At 50.0% G+C, this 25,190-nt stretch overlaps 1 pseudogene across 1 annotated transcript; it reads right to left on the bottom strand.

Moving 5' to 3' along the window:
- Nucleotides 1-17,481: 17,481 nt before the first annotated feature.
- On the bottom strand, nucleotides 17,482-24,981 carry LOC118151623 (argininosuccinate lyase-like; annotated as a pseudogene). The gene is made up of 5 exons (XR_013532723.1): nucleotides 24,658-24,981; nucleotides 19,488-19,682; nucleotides 19,041-19,124; nucleotides 18,317-18,612; nucleotides 17,482-17,656 (listed from the first exon to the last, which is right to left on the bottom strand). The product of XR_013532723.1 is annotated as an argininosuccinate lyase-like (transcript).
- Nucleotides 24,982-25,190: the final 209 nt, after the last annotated feature.

The following is a 25,190-nucleotide window of genomic DNA, read 5'->3' as shown; positions in this document are numbered from 1 at the left end:
TCCGAGACGGCTGCCTCCAGCACTCTCCCTAGTCCTGCTCCTGCACCCCTGGACTCTGCTCCCGTCATCTCCCGCCTGGGCCACCATCCCAGCACCCAGAGTGTGGGAGACAATCCCCCAGCCACAGCACTCTCCTGTGAAGACCCTTCCAGAGATACCCACCTATTTCTCTTGGCAAGGTCCGAGCTCGTTGGCATGGGGCTGTGGTTTGAATGTTCATCCCCTCCACAGCTCAGGTTGAACTCTAACTGCCATTGTCAAAGTATTGAGAGGTGGGGCCTTTACCAGATGATGAGGCCGCAAGGGCTCTGCCCTCAAGAATTTAACCCCTTTCTTCTAGGACCTGCTCTCCACCCCTCCCAGGGATGGGCCACAGCAGCCAGGTTCAGGCCATGTGGTCCTGTCGCCTCAGCCACATTCACGTGCCTGGCTGGGTAACTGACCCTAGCTGGGCCAAGCAGATGCTCTTCTAGGAGTTTGTAATGGAAGGAAAGATTCTTATTGAGTCTGGGCTGGGGGTGAACCCCAGGGAAGCAACTCAGGCGTCAGGGCAACTGCCCTACATCACACTCTCAGAGGTGGCAGGAGGAAGGAAAGGAAGGTCATGTGCTGGGAGCTGCAGACAGGACCTGGGCCTGGGCCTCACATGCATCGGCACAAACTTACTTGTTCACAATCATCTCTTATCTTTTTGTGTTCTTTCAGAATTGTTTTTGAGACAAGTTTATATAACACACAACTCACTATTTTGAACCATACAATTCAGCAGAGTTTTGTACATTCACACTATTTGGTGTGCACACTACCGTCCAATTCCAGAACATTGTCATCCCCACCAAAGAGTCTCTGTACCATCAGCAGGTACCACTCTCCTCCCCGAGCAGACACTCATGCATTTCTTGTCTCTGGAGATTTTCCTACTCTGGGTGTCAGGTATAAATGAAGTCATGCGACATGCAACCTGCGAGCTTCCGGGGCGGCTGCGGCCGCTCAGCATGGTGTGTCTGAGATCCATCCTGTGGTAGTGCGTGGCAGCACCTCACTCATTTCCTTCCAGCGTGATGATATTCCATCGTAGAGCTGGACACATCTGCTTTCTATGATAATCGGCTCGTGGGTGTTTGAGTTGCTTCCATTTTCGGCGTTTATGAACAATGTTGCTATGAACATTTGTGTACAAGTTTCTGTGGGACATGTGATTTCAAGGCAGGGTTATGTGGTAACTTTATGTTTCATATTTTGTCCTCTTACCTTTTGAACGCCTGTAAGACCTAGTGTGATCTCTCCCGAACATTTCTGGCGTCATCTTCCTGCCCCTTCTCTACTGTTTTCCTGCTCAAGTGCTCAGCAGGGTTTCCCCATTTTATTTTGCTTTTCAAAGAACCATCTTTTGGCTTGGTCTGTTCTCTTTGTTGGAAGCTTTAAAAATCTGATCAATTTGTGCTCATGTTTTTACCATCGTTTGCTTTCTACCGTCTTTGGTTTCTTTTGCCATCGTCATTGATTTTTCAGCCTTCCCTTTACTGATACCTGCATTTGGAACTACATTTCCCAGGAAGCACAGCTCTTATTGCAATCTCACAAATGTGGATAGGCGGTATTGTCATTCTTACTAAGTTCAACATATTTTCTGACCGACACTGTGATTCTTCCTTAATCTGTGAGTATTTAACTGTGGATTTCTGAATTTCTAAACAGCAGGTACCAGCCTCCTCCCTAGTAAAGCTCTCAGTGTCACTAGGGTCCCAGATGCCTCCTTGGGAAGCCACAGATGTATTTGTTTTCCTTGCTGTGTAATCACTATAAATTTAGTGGCTTCAATCAACACGTGATTATCAGCTCTCAATACACAGGTCAGAAGCCTGGCACCCCAGCACTGGGCTCTTTGCTCAGGGAAGGCTGAAATCAAGGTGTGGGCAAGGCTAGGTAATCTTCCACAGCTTGGGTTTCCCTTCCTAGCTCATCCAGGTTTCCAGGAGAATTCAGCTCCTGTGGTTGTAGGACTGGAGTCCCAGCTTCCCTGCTGGCTGTCAGCCAGGGCCACCCTTGGGCTGCCTGCACTTCGGATGATGTGCTGCGTCCATCTGTAACACCAGCAACAGAGACACTCCCTCACGTTAACTCTCTCACACTTTCAATTCTCTTTGCCAGGAGGAACTGGTTCCTTTTAAGGCTTCATCTGATTACGTCAGGCCCACCAGGGATCATCTCTCTAGGTTAAGGTCATCTGATTCAGGACATTAATGACGCGTGCAGAGTCATTTCACAGAAGCACCTTCATTAATGTTAGTGTAACCTGAGGAAGGTGTGTGTGCACCAAGGGCAGGGAGCTTGGGGCTGTCTGCCCACCACATTGTCTTAAGTATTGTGTGTGCCTCCTGGGCCTCCACCTGTCCCCGGATTCTGACATGAGAACTCACCACTATCTTGTTAGCTTTCTAATGCATTCTAAAAATTTTTGGTCTCAGCAAGATTTGTTCAAATGACACACCCACCATTATTAGAAACAACTTGTATTCCTGATTAAAACAACAAAATCAGAAACAACTTAAACTCTTAAAAACAACATAAGCTGGGTGCGGTGACTCATGCTTGTAATCCCAGCAGTTTAGGAGACTGATGTGGGAGGACTGCTAGAGTCTAGGAGTTTGAAACCATCCTGGGCAACACAGGGAGACCCTGTCTGTATCAGAAACTAAAAAATTTTCCAGAGGTGGTGTCATGCACCTGTATTCCCAGCTACTCAGGAGGCGGAGACAGGAAGATTCCTTGGGCCCGGGAGACCCAGGCTACAGTGAGCCGTGTGGGTGCCACTACACTCCGGTCTAGGAGACAGGGTGAGACTGTCTTAAGAAAATAGAAAAGAATAGAATCAAACTTCCTCAACTTAATAAAGAGCGTCTCCTCCTAAAAATCCCAAACAATTATTATAGTTAACAGTGAAATATTAGACTCATTCTTAGTAGTCACTCAAGATAAGTTCTTTGTCCCACTTCCAGCTAAAAACTGGAGGTGGCCATGAAAAAATTAAAATTGCAAAGGAAGAGAAAAAAGCTGTCATTGATCCAATCGCCTGTGAAATCACTGTTAGAGAGTTCAGCAAAATGGTAAAATATAAGATTCACAGAAAAATCAGTAGCGTTCCTAACCACAGCATTAACTAATTAAAAACACGATAGAAACAAGATACCAATCACAATAGCCACAGAATCTAGGCAATGCCTCAGAATGAATCCAACATAAAATGGGAGGATCCCAATTTGGAAAATTATAAAACCTTACTAGAGAATATTTTTTAAAATCTGAAATGATGGTAAGAAATAGCACATTGGATATTTCTTGGATATTTCTAGATAGGAAGCAAATATCTAATATTGCAAAGACCTCTTTCCCAAATTGATATAAATTCAATACAATCTCAATCAACATCTTTCTAGGAAAGATGTTTCATGAAAGTCATCAAACTAGTCCCAGAATTCACATAGAAGACAACGTGGGCAAGCAGAGTGGAACACGCTTTACAGGGACAGCAGCAGGCACTCACTTGTGTGTGGGGAGTAGCAGCCAATGGGCTCTACCAGGTGCCTCTGAGATGCTGGAATCCTCAGGCTTGGACTAGCTTGCTGCGGGTACAAGACACAGAATGGACAGTGAGCCAGGAGAGGGGCTGGGACACAACTCTGCATTTATGGTAATTTACTGCAAGGTGGAGGTGGCATTTCCAATTGATGAGAAGCACTTTTTTCTTTTCCCTTTTCTTTAAAAAAAACAAGCAGGTGTGGGCACTGGTATTTGTGTTAGTCAGGGCACACACAGGAAAGGAATACTGAAAATAGGAGGAAATGAACATGGGGAATTGGTCACACAGGAGAAGGGAGAGGTGAGATGCCAAAAGGGTCCAGAGACACAGCAGTTCCAGCAGAGGCTGGAGGGATAAGAGGGGCTGCTGGCAGAGGCTGGGAGTGCAGAGATCCTCCCCCGGGGGAACTAGAGCCACCTGGGCAGAGCACAAGGGGTGGAAACACCCGGCTGCCCAGCCCTTGCCTTCCAATCTCTGTGGTGCCTTCTGTGGACTGAGCCCAGCTGGACACAGCCTGGAGGTGGGGAACTCGGCCCGCAGGGGGCTGCTCCCCACAGGCCAGGGCCAAGCAAGGGAAGAGCCATGTGCAAACAGGCTGAGGTCGGTGAGCCATGTTCTCCAGATACAGAAACCGAGGTACCTTCTCATGGCATTCAGAAGATAAATTCCTCATTGACCAGAGACTGAGACATGAGAAACAAAAGAATCGGAGTACTGAGGGGATACAGAACATGGTTACAGCGTTCGAGTACACAGTGCTCTCTGGAACATGCGACCTAAAAGTCAACCAGAAGAGAGAGTCCAGACAATTTTTAATATGAACCTCAACATTCTCCTTATGACAAAGGATGCCAGAAGCAAACAAGAAAGTGATAGACAATGTGAAAATCTACGAAAACGACAAAGGATAGTGCTAGAATATGCAAGCATCTCTCAAATCAACCATCGAACGACAATCCAATCCAAAAGAAAATGTGGGAATTCCCAGAAGAAATTCAGGAAATTCCAAGATGGAAACTACAAATAGACAGGAAAGATGATAACTCGGGAAATGTCAGTTAAAAGAACAAGCAAGGCAGCATCTTGGGCTAATGCAAATGAGGAGATAGTCAACGTCAACAAGGGCTGTGGTGGAAACTCGAACACGCCCCCATCGCCCCATCTCTCTTCCTGCTATAACTGCAGCCACATTTTCAGCAGGGCACAGGTCGATCCAGCATAAAGGCTGAATTTTCATAATGCCCTTTGCAGCTGGGTGTGGCCATGGGACTAGGTCCAGTGACAAGAAATACAAGTATGGAGGGCGGATTTCTCAATTTCCTTAGCAGATAGTTGGTGCATGCTCCTTGCCCCTTCCTCCTCCCAAATGCTGGGAATGCAGCTGTGATGGCTGGAACCACAGCATCAGCCAGGTGACCTGGGCAGTGGAGGCCAGGCACGACGGAGCCCCCAGGCAGGGTTTCTGGGGCTTTTGGGAGCAGAAGGGCTGAGCAACATCAGCCTGCCCAGCTCTGGACTGTGATGTAGGAGAGGCACCCACCTCGATCTTGTCTGTTTTCCGTTCCTGCTGCTCATTACCAAATGGGTTCCTAATTGGTGCAGGGCATAGATGAACACAGGCACTGCTAAGGGCTGAATTGTGACCCCCAAATTCATAGCTTCAAGTCCAAACCCCTGGTGCCTCAGCATGTGGGTGTATTTGGAGATAGGGCCTGTAAAGGCTTGGTGAAGGTAAAATCAGGCCCTATGGGTGGGCCCTAATCCAACAGGACTGTTGTCTGTACAGAGGAGATGAGGACACAGACACACACACAGGGACGGCGAAGTGAGGACACAGAGTGGCAGCGTCTGCAAGCCAAGGAGAGAGGCCTCAGGAGCACCAGCCCTGCCCATGCCTGGATCTCGGAGCTCCAGCCCCCGGGACTGAGAGAGAACACATTTCTGTTTCACAGGCCCTGTCTGCGGTAGTTTTCATGGTAGCCCCAGTTCACCCACAGACACTTTGGGGGCAACAGGGCTGTTTACTAAAATCAAAACCGCTCCTGCTCTTTGATGCTATGTATGGAGGAGGCTCAGATGCCCAGTACTCAGCAGGTGCTCAGCAGACAGTTGTCCTTCCACATTGACACGTGTATGAGGCTCCTCGCCGAGGTGTTCTTCATGCATTTAAACTCGTGGACAAGTGTCTGGAGCACAGGTTCCATGCGGGCAGCGTGGTCCCCTCTGCAGAGAGCTGTGCTGGGCTTGAGCTGTGAGCTGCCGCAGCAGGAGCTCTACAGTGTGGCCCCATGCCCGCTTATCTGCCCAGCTGGCTGCAGCTCCGGCCTCCTCACCTACCCTCCGGCCCCTCTCAGCCCATGGAACCTGCTCCTTTTGTCCTCCTCCAGGCCCTCCATCCAGCCCTGGATGAGCTTCTGCCTGGAGATCCCTACTGGAGCAGCCTTCCTGGCCCAGCCAACCTCGTTCCTGCAGGCAAGAGGGTTCATGTTTCTGAGAGTTCCCAGCTGAGCCGAGAGAGCAGCAGGATGTTGCAGCAGCTCCTGAGCGGCTAAGGATCCCACCCACCCGCATGCAGGGCTTTCAAAGGACTGCTCAACCAGGCTCTTCATTCACTCGCAGCGCCACCCTTCAGGAGTAAATCCTCACTGAGAGGCCCACCCTGAGGTGGGAGTAAAGCAGAGAGGCAGCTTCCCAGGCCGGGTCCCAACACCTTTCAGAAGGGCTGTGTCCACAGATGCCCCTGCCAGCCAGAGGGCCAATGACAGGGGCAGCAGAGGCACTCCCAGTGTGGACAGCCTGTGTGGACGGGGCAGGGACGGCGCTTCCAGTGTGGACAGCCTGTGTGGATGGGTGATGGATGATGCTCCCAGTGCAGACCACAGCCTCGTGGTTGGGCAGTGAGTGGAGCTCCCCTGCGGACAGCCTCTGTGGCTGGCCCCTGTCCCAGGGAGTGGCTTTCACCATCTCTGCCACGCTCACTTCCATGCAGCACTTAAATTACTCTTAGCGACTCATTTACATAAAGAAAATGGAAATGATCTCAAATCTGTGCCCACCACCAGGAAGAAGAATTAAGCTGAAAACAACAAACAAACCCATTACTTCCTTTCTTCTGAGAGCCTGGGGCTGCAGAGCAGAGGAGGGGGAGGCCGCTGCTGGCTCTCTTTGATCAGGAGCTGCCTTTCTCTGGGCCCTTGTCCTGGCTCCCTCTCTAAGCCTGAAGCCCTGGGAAGGAAGAACAGTGGCTGCATCAATGAGGAAGTTGCCTCTGTCTCTCCCCTTGCAGGCCCGTGGTGTCCTGGGGCCTGGCCCAGATGCCAGTGCAGCTGCCCGGCGTGTGAGCTGCGCAGTCCATCCCTTGTGCTTGGAGAGCCTCGTGGTTTGCCCTGTGCCCCAGCTTGCTTGGTGGGACCTGGATATGGTCACCAGCAGGTCCTGCTCTGGTGAGTGCTACCCAGGTACTCCTCCTAGTCCTGACAGTCTCTCTCCACCCATCCTGCAGCCTCCCAGGAACGAGCCCATGCGTCTCTCGCCTAGATCACTGGGCAGGGTCCCCTCTCTTCATTAGCCTGAGTGGCCCCTTCCATGGGCCCTGTCGGGGCTGCCCTCACTCCTCTCCACTGGCTGGAAGTGGCTGCCCCTGGAGACACCCAGGTGGGTTGTCAGGGAGAGCATGGGGCCAGCCATTGGCACTGAAGCCCCTGGAATGGGCAACTTGGGCAGCAAGGGCAGGAGCCTCCTTGATCTGAGGTCCGCCTGGAAGCCACAGTGGCAGCTTTAGAGGGAAACGAGGAAGAGCCATGGCCCTTTCCTGGTCCTGCTGGATTGGGCCAGGCTACCCTCAGCTGCTCAGAAGAGCTCCTCATCTGGCAGGCAGTTGGGGCAGGACCATGGTGGGCCAGCAGTACAGGACAGTCAGGGTCTGAGAGCTGATTCCTGGTGCTGGGGGGCTCATCCCAGAAGGCTCTTTGGGATCCAGGGAGGCCAGGCGCACTGAACTGCAGGCCCTGAGAGGTGCGTGGATATGTGTCTGAAGCTGTGTCGGGCCTGCCTACTGCAAACAGGGAGGCAGGCCTGGGTGCTCTGAGACTCTAATCTCCCTTCTGCCAACTGTAATAGCAAGATTGACCTCAGAGCTGGTGCTGCTGCAGCTCGAACTTAAGGCTGTAAAGTGCACAGCCTTGGCCTGGGGCCAAGACTACACACTGCAAAGGTCCCAGGAAGAGCTGGAAGGTGCAGGCAGGAAACTGCGGATGCCACTCAGGCTGGCCCTTGCCTGGGTCCCTCAGGTCCTCTCCACAGGGAGCTTTTTCAGTGTGTGCCACACGCTGTGTGAGTGGCCTTGCCTGCCGTCCTCTGCCAACCCCAGGAGACCTGAGCCAGGTGCTCTAGTGTTTGCAGATGAGGTACCGTAGGTCAGGGAGGCCCTGCCTATGGCCAGCCATGGGGAAGCACAGAGGCAGATTTGAAGGCGGCCCCAGAGCCAGCGCTCACCTTAGGAGGCCCCACTGAGTTAAATGCAGGAATCCCAAGAGGAGCCTTCACAGTCTTCAGCCTGTGGGACTGGGGAAGGGGGACCTGGGAGCCAGGTTCAACACAGGGTCGAGGGAGTGAAGGAGGGCAAGAGACCAGGACTGGTGTGCGGAGCTGGCTGGAGAGGCCCTGGGAGGGGCCCAGAGCCAGCCATGGGGTTTTCTGAAGCTTCTTCCTTCTTGGGGCCCCAAAGAGGCTCAGAGACTCACTGATCTTTATTTTCCTTGAAACGAATTACTATTAGAAAACTCCATGAATTTGAGTTTACGGAAATGTATGAGTGCCTGGGAGTGGCGTTCAGGCACCCAGTGAGCTTCCCTGCTCTGCTCCTGTTTGGGGCAACTGAGTCCTGACACTGATCTTGGGACCGAGGGCATGGGCTGCTCACAGAGGAGAGAACCAGGGCCTCCACCTGCCCAGGCTGCTGCAACACAACACGGAAAACTGGGTGGCTTATAAACAACAGAAACTTCGCTCTCAGTTCTGGAGGCTGCAATGGTCATGATCAAGATGTGAGCAGACTCGGAGCCTAGTGAGAGTTCACTTTCTGGCTTAAAGAGGACATCTTTTTGCTATGTCTCAAGTGGACTTGCCTAGCTGACTCTCTGGGATCTCTTTGATAAGAGCACTCACCCCATGCATGAGGGCTTTGCCCACATAACCCGATCACCTCCCAAAGGCCCCACTCCTAACACTATCCATTGGGGATTAGGTTGCAACCTGTGAATTTGTGGGGACACAAACATTCAGCCCATAGCACCCAGCATCTCACAGAGAAAGCCTGGTGCTCACAGAGACCATGAGCTAACTATGCGAGCCAAGGTTGGAGTTGAAGGTTTCAGAGAAAACTGAGTGGTCAATACTTGGAACCCAGAGAGCCTTTCATGTGTGTCCCCCACCCCCACTCACACCAGCTTGTTCCTCCAATCCTGCTTCCTTGTGCTGGGGTCTTTCAATGCACCCTGTCCTGGGTCCCTATGCTTCTCCAGGATGGCACCTGGAGTCCAACACCGTTGCTTCCTTTCCTCTTTATCTGCAAACCTTTCCAATTCCTCTGTAAAACATGCAGTAGTATTTAACACCTAGATTTCAAGTGATCAAACAAGGCATGATGACAAATTTTAAAAAAAAAGACACTAGCTCTTTGAAGGGAACCAAAATGAACTCTCTTTTCCCCTCGTCTTCTAGCTCCCTTGTTTTCCCATGGTTATCTTACCTCATTGATCATACTTAGACAGATACCTATATGTCTAGTTTAAATCCCCATTTCTCAAGTAACAGTCAAGCCACTTAGCAAGAGTCTAAAGCAAGCCAATATAAAATAATCTGCCCAGTGTAATATTTGGCCAAAGGTTGCTATTCCAGAGTAGGTTAATTATTCTAAGAGGACATACTTTTACTATAACTATTGATCGCCATGAACTAATTTTAAAAACCCTGCTGTTTATTAAGTGCCTCTCTATCCCTAGAAGCTTTTACATATTATCTCATTTCATCCTCAGCACAACTCAGTGAAAGGTTTTTCAATTTTAAGACAATTTTAAAATCAAGTTGGTAAAATTACCCAAGATCACAAGTTAGTGATAGGCAGAGCCAAGATTCAAACAAAGTCATAAGTGATTATCTGACTGTGTTGTATTGCTATTGCTTTCTTTTTTAATTAATTAATTTTTTTTAACCTGGACAGCAAGCCTGTTCTTACAGGATACTATTACTTTCAACTTAAAAATTGTGCTTGGCCAAGTAACATGTGTACCATCTGAAAGTAGTATCTCCCAGATAGGTCAGTTTCCCCAGAGAAGCATCCCCCAGTTTCTCACTTGGAAGATGTAGCCCTGCCTGCCAGCATTCTGGGAGCCCCTAGGGAAATGGCCTGAGGTCTCCCTGTTCAGTCCACTGACTTCCCCTTAATCTCCTGGTCCAGCACCAATCCCTGGACACAACTGAGCAAATCGTACAAGAAATAAACTCCTTGCCTTTTTTCTCCTTATTCTCTTGAATGAGCTACCTGCAAAGGAATCTTACTTTTCTATACAGCAATTTCCAAACCATCCCGTTTTCAGGCACAGTCTACAACCATGCCTCCAGGGATTCATATTGCTTTCAAGTCTTGACATCCTGAAGTTCTGCAGTGCAAGGTGGTTGACCTCTTGCCGTTTTCCCCCACAACAGATATCTGGGTTTCTACCCAGTCTCTGCTGTGCTAAATCAGTTACCACCTATTCATTTGCTTTCCAACCTGCAAACATTGTGTTGAGTTCCCCCATTTGCCACAGAACCCTCTCCTGTTCTCTTTGTCCTTATTCATTGGTGTGTTTCAAATTCTTTCAGTGATTGCTTTAGTGGGATATGAGGAGGAAACCATAATGCATGTGAGAACTCTTTGACCATGTTTATAAGAAGTCATATGCTTTATGATTGCTTAGTAGTTATTTTAGAGTCCTGGTGTGTTAAATAATGGCCCAGAACCTCACTTGACCCCAAAATAAATAGAAGCCAATTAGGTTGGGCCATAGATATTCTGTAGTGTTTTATAAAATCATAGCCTAAATGTATTGAACATATTAGTCTTATAACTAAGAAGGAAAAAAGGAAGGAAAGAAACAGGAAGGAAGAGAGAGGTGGGGGAAGGAGATAAAAAAGAATGGAAAGTTATTCCCTAAATTTTTTTAATCATACATGATAGCAAACTTTACACTTTATGTAATTTTTCTTTACTAATACTTTTCAGGCTTCAATATAAAACAATGCTATTCTCATACAATAACTCTCTCAGGGTTTGCCTTCCAGAACCAATCAGGAAGCAAAAACTATGACTCCACCATCAACAGTGTAGTTTGTTTTAAACCCAAAAGCTGTCTTAATAAAAATTGCATCCCAGAGGAGCATTTGTGGATTTTTAATATCCTGTTTATCCTCTCTAGACTTGGAATCTGATGTCAACATTGGCCTGGGATCTTCTGTGGCAGATTTTAAAATTTTTTGGAGGGAAAATAAGAAGAAGAAACAGGGACTTTTTTTTTTATTTTGGCTTAAAATGAAAGATTCAAAGCTGATATTCACTGGCTTTGAATGAAGCCTCTGGTAAGCATAGTGGTGTTTGCAGCCCTCCTACAACCTTTGCAAAGTCCCCCACCTTGAGTCCTGAGCTCTGGCTGAGATTATTCCGGGGAGATGATGGCTATGGAAAATGTGACAGAGAACTCTGCTCCAGCCTGCACGCTCCCTGTGTGGGACTGTGTTGGGTCGATGTGGCTGCTGCTTGGAACCGTGGACTGCGGACAGACACAGCCATATCTGTGACCAATGTGCGGATGATCTGGTCCTGGATGCAGAGGTGCTGACAGATGGAGAATCCCTGAGCCACGATACTTCTCTGTGAACCAGGAAACTGCTCATGGGTCCAAAGGAAAAACACTAAGAGAATGTCTGCCAGTTCAAGGAACTAAACTCTCAGAGGAGCAGAATGGAAGCATGAAACACAGAAGACCCTGTGATGCAGGTAATACAGAACCCACACACCATTCAATGGCAATTTGAAAAATATATATATATATATACGTATATAGGTATGTGTTTCTGTTTCTGACTTTTACTGTGTGTGTTGAAATGATGTAAGAGCCTAGTATCTATTTTATGGTCCCAATCTGACTTAATGTCTAGACTATTTGACCTCCAGCAGATCTAAAAAACGTGCAGAAGTAGTTGTCCAGGGCTTGATTTCGGAGCTCCATATTCAAACAACTCAAAGATCAAAAAATTAACTAGAGTTCAACTATGTGACTTCAAATGTTTCTAGCAAATATCTGTGTTTATTTCATAACAATAATGGAATTTTTTTTTTTTTTTTTGAGATGGAGTTTCACTCTTGTTACCCAGGCTGGAGTGCAATGGCGCCATCTCGGCTCACTGCAACCTCCGCCTCCTGGGTGTAAGCAATTCTCCTGCCTCAGCCTCCTGAGTAGCTGGGATTACAGGCGTGCGCCACCATGCCCAGCTAATTTTTGTATTTTTAGTAGAGACGGGGTTTCACCTTGTTGACCAGGATGGTCTCGCTCTCTTAACCTCGTGATCCACCTGCCTCGGCCTCCCAAAGTGCTGGAATTATAGGTGTGAGCCACCACACCCAGCCAATAATAGAATTTTTACATGGTGATACCTAGATGAAATTAAAAATAATAAGAAGCAATGAAGGGTAAATGCCTTTATATGTATGAATTATATCTTTGCTGAACACAACGTATTTAAAAATAGGATTGAATGAATTAATTGGATACAATTTGCTTTGGTGTGAGAGTTAAAATTTGTAGCCTCTGAAAGAACCACATGAAAATAGATTGTAAACCTATATTACTTGATCAGTAAGTAGAAAAGACTTGCTATGCCAACAGAAAATCATCTGCATTTATTTTGGTGTGGTAAAGAACCACAACAAGACAAAATGAAGTTCTCATAAAGCTACAATGTCATTGATAGGAGCAAGAAGCCAATGTGGACATAAAACTGCTATTCTCATTGGGAAAGATGAAGAAAAATAAAGCCATCACAACAGCTTTCACAAAGATAGTTTTACAGCTCCGTATTAACATAAATCATTCTTCAAAAACAAGTTGCTCCAATTCCTTACAGATTTTCCAGTGTCCTAATGCATGGTCTCTGGAGTTCTAAATTGCTTATTAAACACTTCAAAACTTACTTCTGAAAATAGCAATTAATGAAACAGAGTAAATGCAACAGTTATTTCAGCACCTAGAATCTATCACATGCACACACTCTAGACACGTGTATTTCAGAATTTGATGACTGCATTTAGTTTTCAGAAGTCCATTTATATAATTTTCCCGATTATATTTGTTTCTGACAAATAAAAATTTAAGATCCCAAGAGGCAGATTCCAGAATAAGCAAGTGTTAGCTAGTAATGTCCCCTGCTACTACAATGTCAGCTCGTTCCAACACAGTGTTAGAATTACAAACACCATCGCACGCGGTGTGCAGAGCATCGCAGTGCTGGGTGTGCTGACATCCAAGATTCCAAGAATTACACAGTTTAGCAAAGAGAATGTTTTTGCCTAAGATCCAGGTGTTCAAAATAATTTCTCCAATGCACTCTAGCCTATTATTATGGATGTATTCTGTTGGAAATGAGAAACAAGAGTCATTTTCTCCAGAATAACAGAACCATAGTGACACTGGAAGTAAGTCCAGTGATCCTGATGTCACTATTTTTTTTTTTTGAGAGAGTCTCACTCTGTCACCCAGGCCAGAGTGCAGTGACATGATCTCAGCTCATGGGTTCAAGCTGCCTCAGCCTCCCAGGTAGCTGGAATTACAGGTGCCTGCCACCATGCCTGGCTAATTTTTTGTATTTTTAGTAGAGACAGGGTTTCACCGTGTTAGGCAGGATGGTCTCGATCTCGCGACCTCATGATCAGCCCGCCTCAACCTCTCAAAGTGCTGGGATTACAAGCGTGAGCCACCACACCCAGCCGATGATGATGATGATGATGATGATAAGACAAGATCTCACTCTGTCGCCCAGGCTGGACTGCAGTAGTGGATCAGCACTCACTGCAGCCTCAACCTCTTGGGCTCAAGCGATCCTCCTGCCTCAGCCTCCTGAGTAGTTGAGAATATAGCATGCACCACCATGCTCAACTAAATATTTTTGTATTTTTTGTAGAGATGGGGTTTCCCCATGTTGCCCAAGCTGGTCTTGAACCCTGGGCTCAAGTGATCCACCCACCTTGGCCTCCCAAAGTGCTAGAATTACAGGTGAGCCACTGTGCCCAGCCTATCATCATTATTAATGATTATTTAAAAGACTAAGTTTTCCTTTCAGGGTCCACTTTTTCTTTGTATTTTAAACTGAGGATAGCTTTTCTAGGATCTTTGCCTAAGTCATCAGAGCTAGTTTTCAGAATCTCCTACATCATTTCTAATCATTTATTCACAACTTCACAGTGTAATTTGCGAGTTTCCTGGGCTGAGAATATGGCTCTAAAGGACTGATGATATCAATTATTCGGGAGTACAGGATGTTACCGTTGTTGATTTGGTTATTCCCTTCACTCTGTAATTTCCACATGGATATTAATAGCACTATTTGAAGTAGAGGAAACATGAATTCAGTGAGTACCATTCCTTCAGAATTATGTGACAAGCCTTTTAAAAAATCACCTTTACAAAAAAAGAGTTAACTGTTACCCTCTTAATTTATGTTAATAACTTCCTATAATGGTCTGAATTCACATGCTTTGCAAAATGATCAATTGACCAAAACAATTACGATTTTCCTGCATTCATATGAAATAATTTATTTTAACACACTGTTTTGCGTGTGTGTGTATGTGTATATACACACTAAGCAACAAGCTAAAATTCTTTTTTTTTTTTTTGAGACAAAGTCTCGCTCTGTCACCCAGGGTCCCCACAGCCCCACAGCCCCACCCACAATGAGGCATCCTCACTGCCTTCCATGGGAAGAACACTTAGTACCTCAACAAAGGAAGGGCAGAAAGCTCCAAGGGCAGCCACGGATGGCGCTGTGTGCACAGGATGGGAGGATGTATGGCAATCCTGGGGGACCCTGCCTGGGTGTGCCAGAGCCCCGAGAACTGGCATGTGGTATGTAGGCAGTGGGCCTCCATCGGCCACCGCCCCCAGCTTCGCACCTTAAGTCTTTGTTGTAGGTGCTGGAAGTTTCTTGAGGGTCATCAGGAGCCCAGCACACTGTGGGAAAAGGGAGACACAGGGGCTGGACGTGGGATCTTGTGCCCTGGCCACCACCCCCCATCAGCACAGAGGGCCTGCCCCTCTCCCTGCCCTGCTCACCTGCCCAAACACATGCCCCGCCTTGCTCTGGATCAGCTCCAAGCTGTCAGGGTTTTTCTTCTGGGGCATCAGGCTGCTGCAGTGCTGGGGAAAGAGGTGCAGGCAATGAAGGGGCTGGACCCTTGGCTGGTCCAGCAGTGCACTGGCCAGGTCTGGCAGAGGGGTGGGGAGGAGAGGAAGGAAGCCATGCCTGTGGTGGGTGGGGAATACAGAGGCCAGGAGGGGCAGGTAGAAGCGGCAGCTGGGGGCTTACCTGTAGCATCTGAGAGCTGCACGATGCTGCATTCCTTGGTGCCATAGATGATGAGGTGCTTGGCCATCCTGCTGAGATGGGTCATGCACAGAGAAGCCCAGAACAGGAACTCGGCTGGGAGGGAGAAAAGGTTCCCAGTCACCAGGCCTTTCCCATCCCCACCCAGCCTGAGCATACAGGGGTGGGAGGAGGTCTGAAACCTTTTCTCCCTCCCAGCCAAGCTCTTGTTCTGGGCTTTGCTGTGCATGACCCATCTCAGCAGGATGTCTGAGGACGTCATACCTGCAGGTAATAAAAGCTTGTTTATTTAAAAAAAAAAAAAAAAAAAACAGGCTAGGTGCAGTGGCTCACATTTGTAATCCCAGCACTTGGAAGGACAAGGCAGAAGATGGCTTGAGCCCAGGAGTTTCAGACCATATGCCTACAAGTAAGCTATTTCGTTTGAGGACCCCAGAAATAGCTGGGGCCATTCAACAGCTGCTCCAAGCAGGTGAGACACCGTGCCCCTCATTCAGGTAGGCAGGGCAGAGGCAAAGAGCACTGCTGTGAGTGATGCTCATGTTTTCTTGTTGTTTTGTTTTTAGAGACAGGGTCTTGCCCTGTTGCCCAGGCTGGAGTGCAGTAGCACGATCACAGCTCACTGCTGCCTCCATCTCCTGGGCTCAAGCGATCCTCCTGCCTCAGCCTCCTGAGTAGCTGGACTACAGGGTCATGCCACCATGTCTGGCTTACTTTTAATTTTTTGTAAAGATGGCGTCTTACTATGTTGCCCAGGGTGGTCTGGAACTCCTGGGTTCAAGCAATTCTCCAGCCTTGGCTTCCCAGGGGCTGGGATTACAAATGTGAGCCACCACACCTGCCTGTTTCATTGTTGTTGTTGTTTTTGAGACAGAGTTTCTCTCTTGGTGCCCAGTCTGGAGTGCAGTGGCACAATCTCGGCTCACTGCAACCTCCACCTCCTGGATTCAAGAGATTCTTTTGCCTCAGCCTCCCAAGAAGCTGAGATTATAAGCACCTGCCACCATGCCTGGCTAATTTTTTGTATTTTTAGTAGAGACAGGGTTTCACCATGTTGACCAGGCTGGCCTCAGACTCCTGACCTCAGGTGATCCACCTGCCTTGGCCTCCCAAAGTGCTGGGATGACAGGTGTCAGCCACACCAGATTTACTAAGATATCATTCACATACAATTTACTCATTTAAAGTTTACTCTTTAGTGTACAACTATCACCACAATCAATTTAAGAAGACTTTCATCATCCCATAAAGAAATTCTGTACTCGGCCGGGCACAGTGGCTCACATCTGTAATCCCAGCACTTTGGGAGGCCAAGAGGGAAAAATCACTTGAGGCTGGGAGCTTGAAACCAGCCTAAGCCACATAGTGAGACCTTGTTTCTACAAAAAAAAATTTAAATTTGCTACTGTGGTCCTAGCTCCTCAGAAAGCTGAGGTGGGAGGATTATTTGAGTCCAGGAGTTTGAGGCTGCAGTGAGCTATTACCAAGCCACTGCACTCCAGCCTAGGTGACAGAGCAAGGTCTCATCTCTAAAGACAATTTAAAAAGTTAAAAATTTAAAAATTAGGCCGGGCGCAGTGGCTTATGCCTGTAATCCTAGCACTTTGGCTAGGATTACGAGGTGGGCGGATCACCTGAGCTCAGGAGTTCGAGACCAGCCTGGCCAACGTTGCAAAACCCATCTCTACTGAAAAAAATACAAAAATTAGTTGAATGTGGAGGCACACACCTGTAATCTCAGCTGCTTGGGAGACTGAGGCATGAGAATTGCTTGAACCCAGGAGGTTGAGTTTGCAGTTAGCCAAGATTGAGCCACTGAAATCCAGACTGGGTGACAAAGTGAGACCCTGTCTCAAAAAAAAAAAAAATAAACCCTTAACTCCTGTAATCCCAGCACTTTGGGAGGCGAAGGCAGGTGGATCACTTGAGGTCAGGAGTTCAAGACCAGCCTGGCCAACACAGTGAAATCCCATCTGTACTAAAAATACAAAAATTAGCCAGGTGTGGTGGTGCACACCTGTAGTCTCAGCTACTAGGGAGGCTGAGGCAGGAGAATTGCTTGAACCCAAAAGGCAGAGGTTGTAGTGAGCTGAGATCATACCACTGCACTGCGGACTGGGTGACAGAGTGATACTCTGTCTCAAAAAAAAAAAGAAACCCTGAACTCGGTAGCAGACCCTCCCGGTTCCTCCTAGCAGCCCCGCCCCACCTCCAGGGTGACAATGCATGTGCCCTTGTTTCCTCCCAGGTCTGTGAAACACGGGTCACAGGGAGTTGAAGAAGAGGAGGGGTCTCTCCAACACATGGAGACTCCTCAGCAGCTCCTCCTCCAAGTCTGCAAGGAACAAATCCAGACCCAAAGACACCAGGTCCCAGAAGCCAAAACCTGGGATGAGGCCAGCAGGAGGCAGCCTTTGCATCTGTCTTTTGCCAGATGGGCTGGGTGGGGACACCAGACATGGGATGGGAGACATGAGGCACAGGCAAGGTAAAAAGTGACTCTGGCTGCTCCAGTCATAGCCAAGCTACTGCCTTAGCTTCCTGCTCTCAAATATGCAAAGGGTGAGTTTTCTTTCACTTTAATTTTTTTTGAGACAGAGTCTCACTCTGATGCCCAGACTGGAGTTCATTGGGGCGATGCTGACTCACTGCAACCTCCGCCCCCCGGGTTCAACTGATTTCTCCTGCCTCAGCCTCCCAAGTAGCAGGAATTAGAGGCACATACCACCACCCCTGGCTAATTTTTGTATTTTTGGTAGAGATGGGGTTTCGCCATGTTGGCCAGGCTGGTCTCAAACTCATGACCTCAGGTGATCCGCCTGCCTCGGTCTCCCAGAGTGCTGGGATTATAGTCATGACACCACACCTGGCCCACGAAGGGTGAGTCCCTTCTGCCTGCTGGGCTAGACTGGCATGGGAGTATTGGAGCCCGCAGGAAATGCCCCACTCTTGGCTGCTCTGCCTCAATCCTGGAGTTCTGGGATACCCCTGTCCCCCAGGACCTGGTACCCCCACCCTGTTCACCCCTGCCACCTAGGTCTGCTGTTCAGGCTGCCACCACACCTCTCTCTGCCCCCTGGGTGTCCCTGGGGGACTCACACCTCTGCCCGATCCACCATGGTCCTAATCAACTCCCAGAGGAGGCCCGAGAAGGTGGAGCAGGTCTGCTGCATCCATAGCCCAAGGTCCGTAACCACCTGTGTGAGGAGGAGGTGGTGCTCAGGGAGGTCGATATGCTGCTTCCCTGGGGAGCCAGGACCCTGCCCAGCTCTAACTGAACCTGGGCTCCCCAAGGTTGGGACAGCATGGAGCAGGGGGTGGAGGGGCGAGAGGCACCTGGTCATTCCAGCTGTACGACCCGTGTGCGGCTTCCCTGCAGTTTTGCCAATGAGCTCCTGGAGGTGAAGGGAGGTCCAGGGTCATGGTCTATGCGCCCAGAGGGGTCAACCCAAGAAGGGCAGGGTTCATTGGCCCTGCCAACCTTCCTCCCTACCCCAAGGTCCTGGGACCTGCCCAAATTTCTTGCCATTTCTGCTGAGGCCTTTTGTTCTTTTTATTTTTTTTTGGTAATTTCTTGTAGTTATGGAACCTCGTTATGTTGCCCAGGCTGGTCTCGAACTCCTGGCCTCAAGCAATCCTCCCAACTCAGCCTCCCAAAGACTAGGATTATAGGCATGAGCCACTGCGCCTGACCCATGTCCTGAGGTCTCGGCTGCTGTCTGCCAATGGCAAAGTAAACAGAATGATGTGCTAATGCTCAAAGTGGCCCAGGGCCAGGTGGAGAAGGGAGACCAGGAGAGCGGTGGCGCTGCAGGGGTCGTACCTTCAGGTGGCGCTCCTTGGCTGTGTGGATGTCCTCATCATTGGGGTTGAGTTTGAAGGTGCCCTGGGCCCACTCCTCAGCCACCTATAGCAGGTGGCAGCAATTCTGTGGGTCAGGTGAGCAGGTATCAGCAGCCAAGAGAGCCCCTGCCCTGGTCCCACCCAATCCCTGATGACTGACTGTCCCTGTGCGAGTCCTGGAAGCGCACCCTGGGAGGGGGCATCTCAGGCCCAGCACACCTTCACCCATGAGCCATGTGGGCCACAGCGGTCATTAAAGGATGGAGAGAGGCAGCCACCAAGGCACACAGTTTAACAGCACTTGAGTATGTAATTAGTTCAATGTGAAACCACAGACGGACAACACTGCATTATTTGCTCAGGAATTTGGTAGGAGTCTGGGGCCACAGGGAGAGGCCTTGGGTGGGGCTTGGGCCGAGATGAGTACCTTGTCTAGGCCATGGAGTATCTAGTCCATCTCGGCCTTGGTGAGGAGCCCTGCCTTCTCCAGGCTCCTGCTGTAGGCTTTGCTGCCTTGAATATTCACCTCCCACAGGTGCCAGTCATAGGCAATGGATGCATTGAACTTCTCCATGAGGGAGTCCACTGTGCTCACAGAATGGCTACCTCACAGCTTCCTGCTCTGGCCAGGAGAGAAGGAACAATTAGTCTCTTCTCCACCCCCAAGAACAGTGACTCTTGCAAAGAATTCTCGGGAAACTTATCAAGGCTGACGGTAGCAGGGGCATCAGATCATTCTAACTGGGCAGACAAGGAGGATGAGACCTTCCCAGGGTCACCCTGGGAGTAAGTGTGGGTACGTGACTGGACACCAAAGTTTGGGTTCTTTTTTTTTTTTTTTTTTTTTTTGAGACAGAGAGAGTCTTGCTCTATTGGCCAGGCTGGAGTGCAGTGGCACAATCACAGCTTACTGCAACCTCCACCTCCTGGGTTCAAGAGATGCTCCTGCCTCTGCCTCCCCAGTTGCTGGGATTACAGGCGCTCACCACCACACCCAGCTAATTTTTGTATTATTAGTAGAGACAGGGTTTCACCATGTTGGCCAGCCTTGTCTTGAACTCCTGACCTCAGGTGATCCTCCCACCTCAGCCTACGAAAGTGCTGGGATTACAGGCATGAGCCACTGTGTCTGGCCTTGAAGTTAGGGTTCTTTCCCACTACATGGCACCACTCTAAAGAGATGGTGGCAGTGTCCAAGACACCCCTGGGACCACAGCAGAGCTTCTGGAACCTTTCCTGCCACTGACCAAGGTGCTGGGTGCCATTCTAATTGCTGACACAACTATCTGGGGTAGACACCAATACAGTTCCACTATGGAGAGGGAAAAACTGAGGCACAGAGAGGCATCCAGCCTGCCCTCACCCGGGGTGGAAAAACCAGGGCTGCAGTGCAGCAGTCTGAAGTCGGAACCCATGCTCTTCACCCCTGTTCTACCAGGGCCTCTGGGCTTGCCTCTGGTGTCCTGAACTTTTGCTGTAGGAACAAGCAAAGAGGCATTGAGGGTCTCCACCAAGCTTGAGTGCCCTACAACTCTCTCCCTCACAGCCTGGAGCTGAACTAAGATCCCAATTCCCACCACTCCCTTGGCTCTGAAGAGCACCCTGACACCCTCCCTTGTTACTGCCCTTCTAGGAGGTCACTGGGTAATGCCTTACTCCCCAGGAGCCAAGGAAAGAGGATGGTATGTAAGCATCTACGTTTTGTTCTTTTTTGTGACAGAGCCTCCCTCTGTTGCCCAGGCTGGAGTGCGGTGACACAATCTCAACTCACTGCAACCTCTGACTCCCAGGTTCAAGTTGATTCTCCTGCCTCAGCCTCCCAAGTAGCTGGGATTACAGGCGTATGCCACCACACATGGCTGATTTTTGTATTTTTAGTAGAGAAGGGGTTTTACCATGTTGGCCAGCCTGGTCTCGAACTCCTGACCTCAGGTGATCCACCTGCCTCAGCCTCCCAAAATGCTGGGATTACAGGCATGAGCTACTGCACCTGACCCTTTTTGTTCTTTAAACTTTTTTTAAAAAATTCTTTTTTAGAGACAGGGTCTCACTCAGGCTGGAGTGCAGTGGCACCATCATAGCTCACTGCAGCCTCAAACTCCTGGGCTCAACCAATCTTCCCACCTCAGCCTTCCCAGTAGTTGGAACTACAGGCATGCACCACATCCAGATTAAATTTTTTTAAAAAAATTTGTAGAGACAGGATCTCACTATGTTGTCCAGGCTGTCTTGAACTCCTGGGCTCAAGCAATCCTCCAGCCTCAGCTTCCAAATGTGCTGGGATTACAGGCATGAACCAAGGCACCGGCATATCTGTTTTGAAAGAGGGCAGAGGCCAGGGCATGGGACAGATTGGGGAGGGGGTACAGAGCACCTCGGGAGCAGTCCTAGTGCCCAGAGTGCCAAGGACTGAGGAAAGGGTAGAGTGGAGGTGGGCATGTCACTGCACTGGCATCCTTTTTGTGGAAGGGAGTCTACAGTGGCCAATGGGGACATATGTCCTCCTCTGTTCCCCTGCAATGCTCCAGACCCCTGTTTGCCACCTGGGCCAAGGCAGGTGGATCACTTGAGGTCAAGAGTTTGAGACCAGACTGGCCAATATGGTGAAACCCAGTCTCTACTAAAAATACAAAAATTAGCTAGGCATGGTGATGAGCAGCTGTAGTCCCAGCTACTTGGGAGTCTGAAGCAGGAGAGTAGCTTAAACCCTGGAGGCGAAGGTTGCAGTGAGCAGAGGTGGCGCCATTGCACTCCAGCCTGGGTAACAGAGCAAGACACTTGCTAAAAAAGAAAAAAAAAAGGCTGGGTACGGCTTACACCTGCAATCCCAACACTTTGGGAAGCTGAGGCAGGCAAATTACCTGATGTCAGGAGTTTGAGACAAGCCTGGCCAACATGGTGAAACCCGGTATCTACTGAAAATACAGAAATTAGCCAGGTGTGGTGGCAGGCGCCTGTAGTTCCAGCTACTTGGGAGGCTGAGGCAGGAGAACTGGCTTGAACCTGGGGGGCAGAGGCTGCAGTGAACCGAGATTACGACATTGCTCTCCAGCCTGGGGGACAAAAGTCAGCTTTTATCTCAAAAAATAAAAAAAAATAAGATAAGGATAATAATAGTACCTATGATAGCCTTGTTGTGAGCGTTCAATCAGACAACATTTGTAAATTGCATATATAACACGGTGCCTGGTGCTCAGGTAGGACTTGTGAGATGCCAGCTGTTACTAGGGGAGGGCTGGCAGGGGACAGGATGTGCTTCAGCTCCACTCCTGGTTCTTGAGTGCACTCCAGAGACCTCTACAGTGCTCTGTACCTGAGCTGTGAGCTGACCCCTCCATGCCCAACAGCCCTGGCTGCCAAAGGACTCTACCCTGCAGAGGCAGCCCCCGCCCCAACCCAGTCTTGTGAGCTGGTCCTGCCCCTTACCCCATAGCTGCCCCACCAAGCCTAGATCTCCAGCAAAGTGCCATGAGGGGCCCTGGTCCTGATCACTGGGGCCAGCCAGTCATAATTGGAGCCTGCCCCTCAGCTGGGAGCCTGGCACCGCTTCTCCCAGAGGCTCCTGGGCCACCCTGTCTGGTTGTTAGTAATAACAACAACTACTTAATAAACGGGGCTGCAGCCAAACCAAATAGTGCCATCCTACAAGAAGGCCTGAGGCAAGCTGAGGTCACCTGGAGTGTTGGGCTGGTTGGCGGGCAAACCACTCTGCTCTAAGACCAAGCTCCTACCCTTACTGGCAGGCAGAATAGGATCCCACGGGGAGATCAGAGTGAGGTGCCTGCCCTTGGGTACTGAGGAGAGGGGAGGCCCAGTGTGGTAGCAGAAGGTGTTACTCCAAGCCAGGACACACCTGGGCCAGAATGGTCACTTCAGGGCCAGGGAATGGGGCACTGAGTTGGGCTGGGTTGAATGAGCAACAGTCAAGGTTGAACGTACATGGGAAATACCAGTTTTAGTTTGTGTGTGTGTGTGTGTGTGTGTGTGTGTGTGTTTTGAGATGGAGTCTCACTCTGTCACCCAGGCTGGAGTGCAGTGGCATGATCTCTGCTTACTGCAACCTCTGCCTCCCGGGTTCAACTGATTCTCCTACTTCTGCTTCCCAAGTAGCTGGGACTACAGGCACCTGCCACCATGCCTGGCTAATTTTTGTATTTTTAGTAGAGACTGGTTTCACCATGTTGGCAAGGCCAGTTTCAAGCTCCTGACCTCAGATGATCTGCCCTCCTCAGCCTCCCAAAGTGCTGGGATTGCAGGTGTGAGCCGCCATGTTTGGCGGGTTTTCTTTTTTTTTTTCTTTTTTTTTGAGACTGGATCTCACTCTGTTGCCTGGACTGGAGTGCAGTGGAGAGATCATCTTCACTGCAGCCTTAAACTTGTAGGCTCAAATGATCCTCCTACCTCTGCTTCCCGTGAGATTACAGGTATATGCCACCACACCTTGGTAATTTTCAAAACTTTTTTGTGGAGACAGGGTCTCACTATGTTACCCAGGCTGGTATGGATTTCCTGAGCTCCAGCAATGCTCCCGCCGTGGCCTCCCCAAGTAGAAATCGCAGCACTGTTGTGGTTAGCCACGATTTATTGAGCATCTGCTGTTGCTCAGCCCTGTGTTAGGGATTCAGCATATGTTATTATGCCCTTTTATGAGGTGGGCAATATTACGCCTATTTCACAAATGAGGAAAGCGGTTCAGAGGGCTCAAGTGACTGGTACAGAAACCAAGTCTGTCTGGCTCCAAAGTCCAGGCCCTTCCCCCATGCCCTCCCCCATGACCCAGAAGCTTGCAGGGCTCTGAGAAAGAGGGAGTGAATTGCTAGCTAATAAGGGCCAGAAGGGGCTGGAACCCAGACTTCCTGATTCCCAGGGTTCCCCTCATCAAGCATCAGGCAAACAGCCTTTTCACTTGAAGGGTCCAATGCAATGGCATCACGATCCAGTTCCTTAAAGAGGCAGGCCAACAGCTATTATTACCCCCATTGCCAGATAAATCAACTGAGGCCCAAGGAAGGAAACCTATGCCTGGGACTCCGGAATCTCTGGTCAGGAAGAGAGCCAGGAGCTGCTGACCCTAAGGAGCAGGGTCCAGTGAGACAGGAAGGGACCAGGCAACCGGGTTGCCAGAGCCACAAGGTGAGGTCCCCCCTTGCCTGGCTCCTTCCACATGCCACAGTCAAGGACAAGAACACTTTAGGTGCTGAGCCTTATTCTATAAACAGGGACAATTGCTGTAGCAGGAGAAGGGGTGTGGTGCGGGGTGGGGCCTAACGGAATGATATTTGGAGAGAAGGCATGAAGAGGTTGGGGGCTGCAGGCGTGGGAGCACTTTTCCTGGCCAGGCAGGCATCACTGCGAGGTAAGGGCAGAGCCACTCTACTCCTAGTAGTGTGGGTTGGTGGGTTTGCCACAAGGGCTGCCTGGGGACACTGGTGAGTCCAGGTAAAGGCGACTGCTGAGCTCTAGCAGATGCGCCCGGGAGGGCTGGGGGTGCAGGCTTCCTGGAGGGCGATTGCCAGCGGGGTGGCCCGAAGCAGGTCTGGCGCCTCCACCCTCTCATTTGGAGGCTGGGAGGACCGGCGTCCCCGAGTTCCACTCACCTCCGAGGCCATGTTGGGCAGTTCCTTGTCGGGAAGCCTAGTCCTCCGGGTCTGGAAGACAAGACGGGACTGACGACCTCCTCGGCCAGCAGGGTACCCCAGGCCAGGCTGGCTCCGAACTCCGGGCACTGCGCTCGGCTGAGCGCAGCCCTTGGGGACGCGGACGTGAGAGCGCGCGACGGTTCTCGGAGTCCTCAGCGCCTGTCCCGCCCGTCCGACGGCCGCGTACTCACCTCTGCCTGGCCGCGTGGTCAGGGTTGCGCCAGCCACGGTTCTGGGATTTTCTAGCCAGGATGGCCTCAACTGCCGCCCGGCTCTGTCCCCGCCCCTGCCGGCGGCCCCGCCAATAGAAAGCCGCCTGGCGAGGTGGGCGTTGCCTCCTTCTTCCAATCCTGGCTGTGGGAGGGGACGCCTCCAGCGAAGCAGCAGGCTGAGCAGCTCTGGAGCTGGATGGAGGAGGGGAAGCGGGCGGGGAAAGGCTCTGGCGTCGAGCGGGGCGGGGGGGGGGGGGGGGGGCGGGGATAGGGGGAGGA

Source organism: Callithrix jacchus, chromosome 2 (genome assembly GCF_049354715.1).
Source record: "Callithrix jacchus isolate 240 chromosome 2, calJac240_pri, whole genome shotgun sequence".
NCBI classification, from domain to species: domain Eukaryota; kingdom Metazoa; phylum Chordata; class Mammalia; order Primates; family Cebidae; genus Callithrix; species Callithrix jacchus.
The sequence above is the reverse complement of the archived record's forward strand: the minus strand, read 5'-3'. Positions and strand labels throughout refer to the sequence as shown.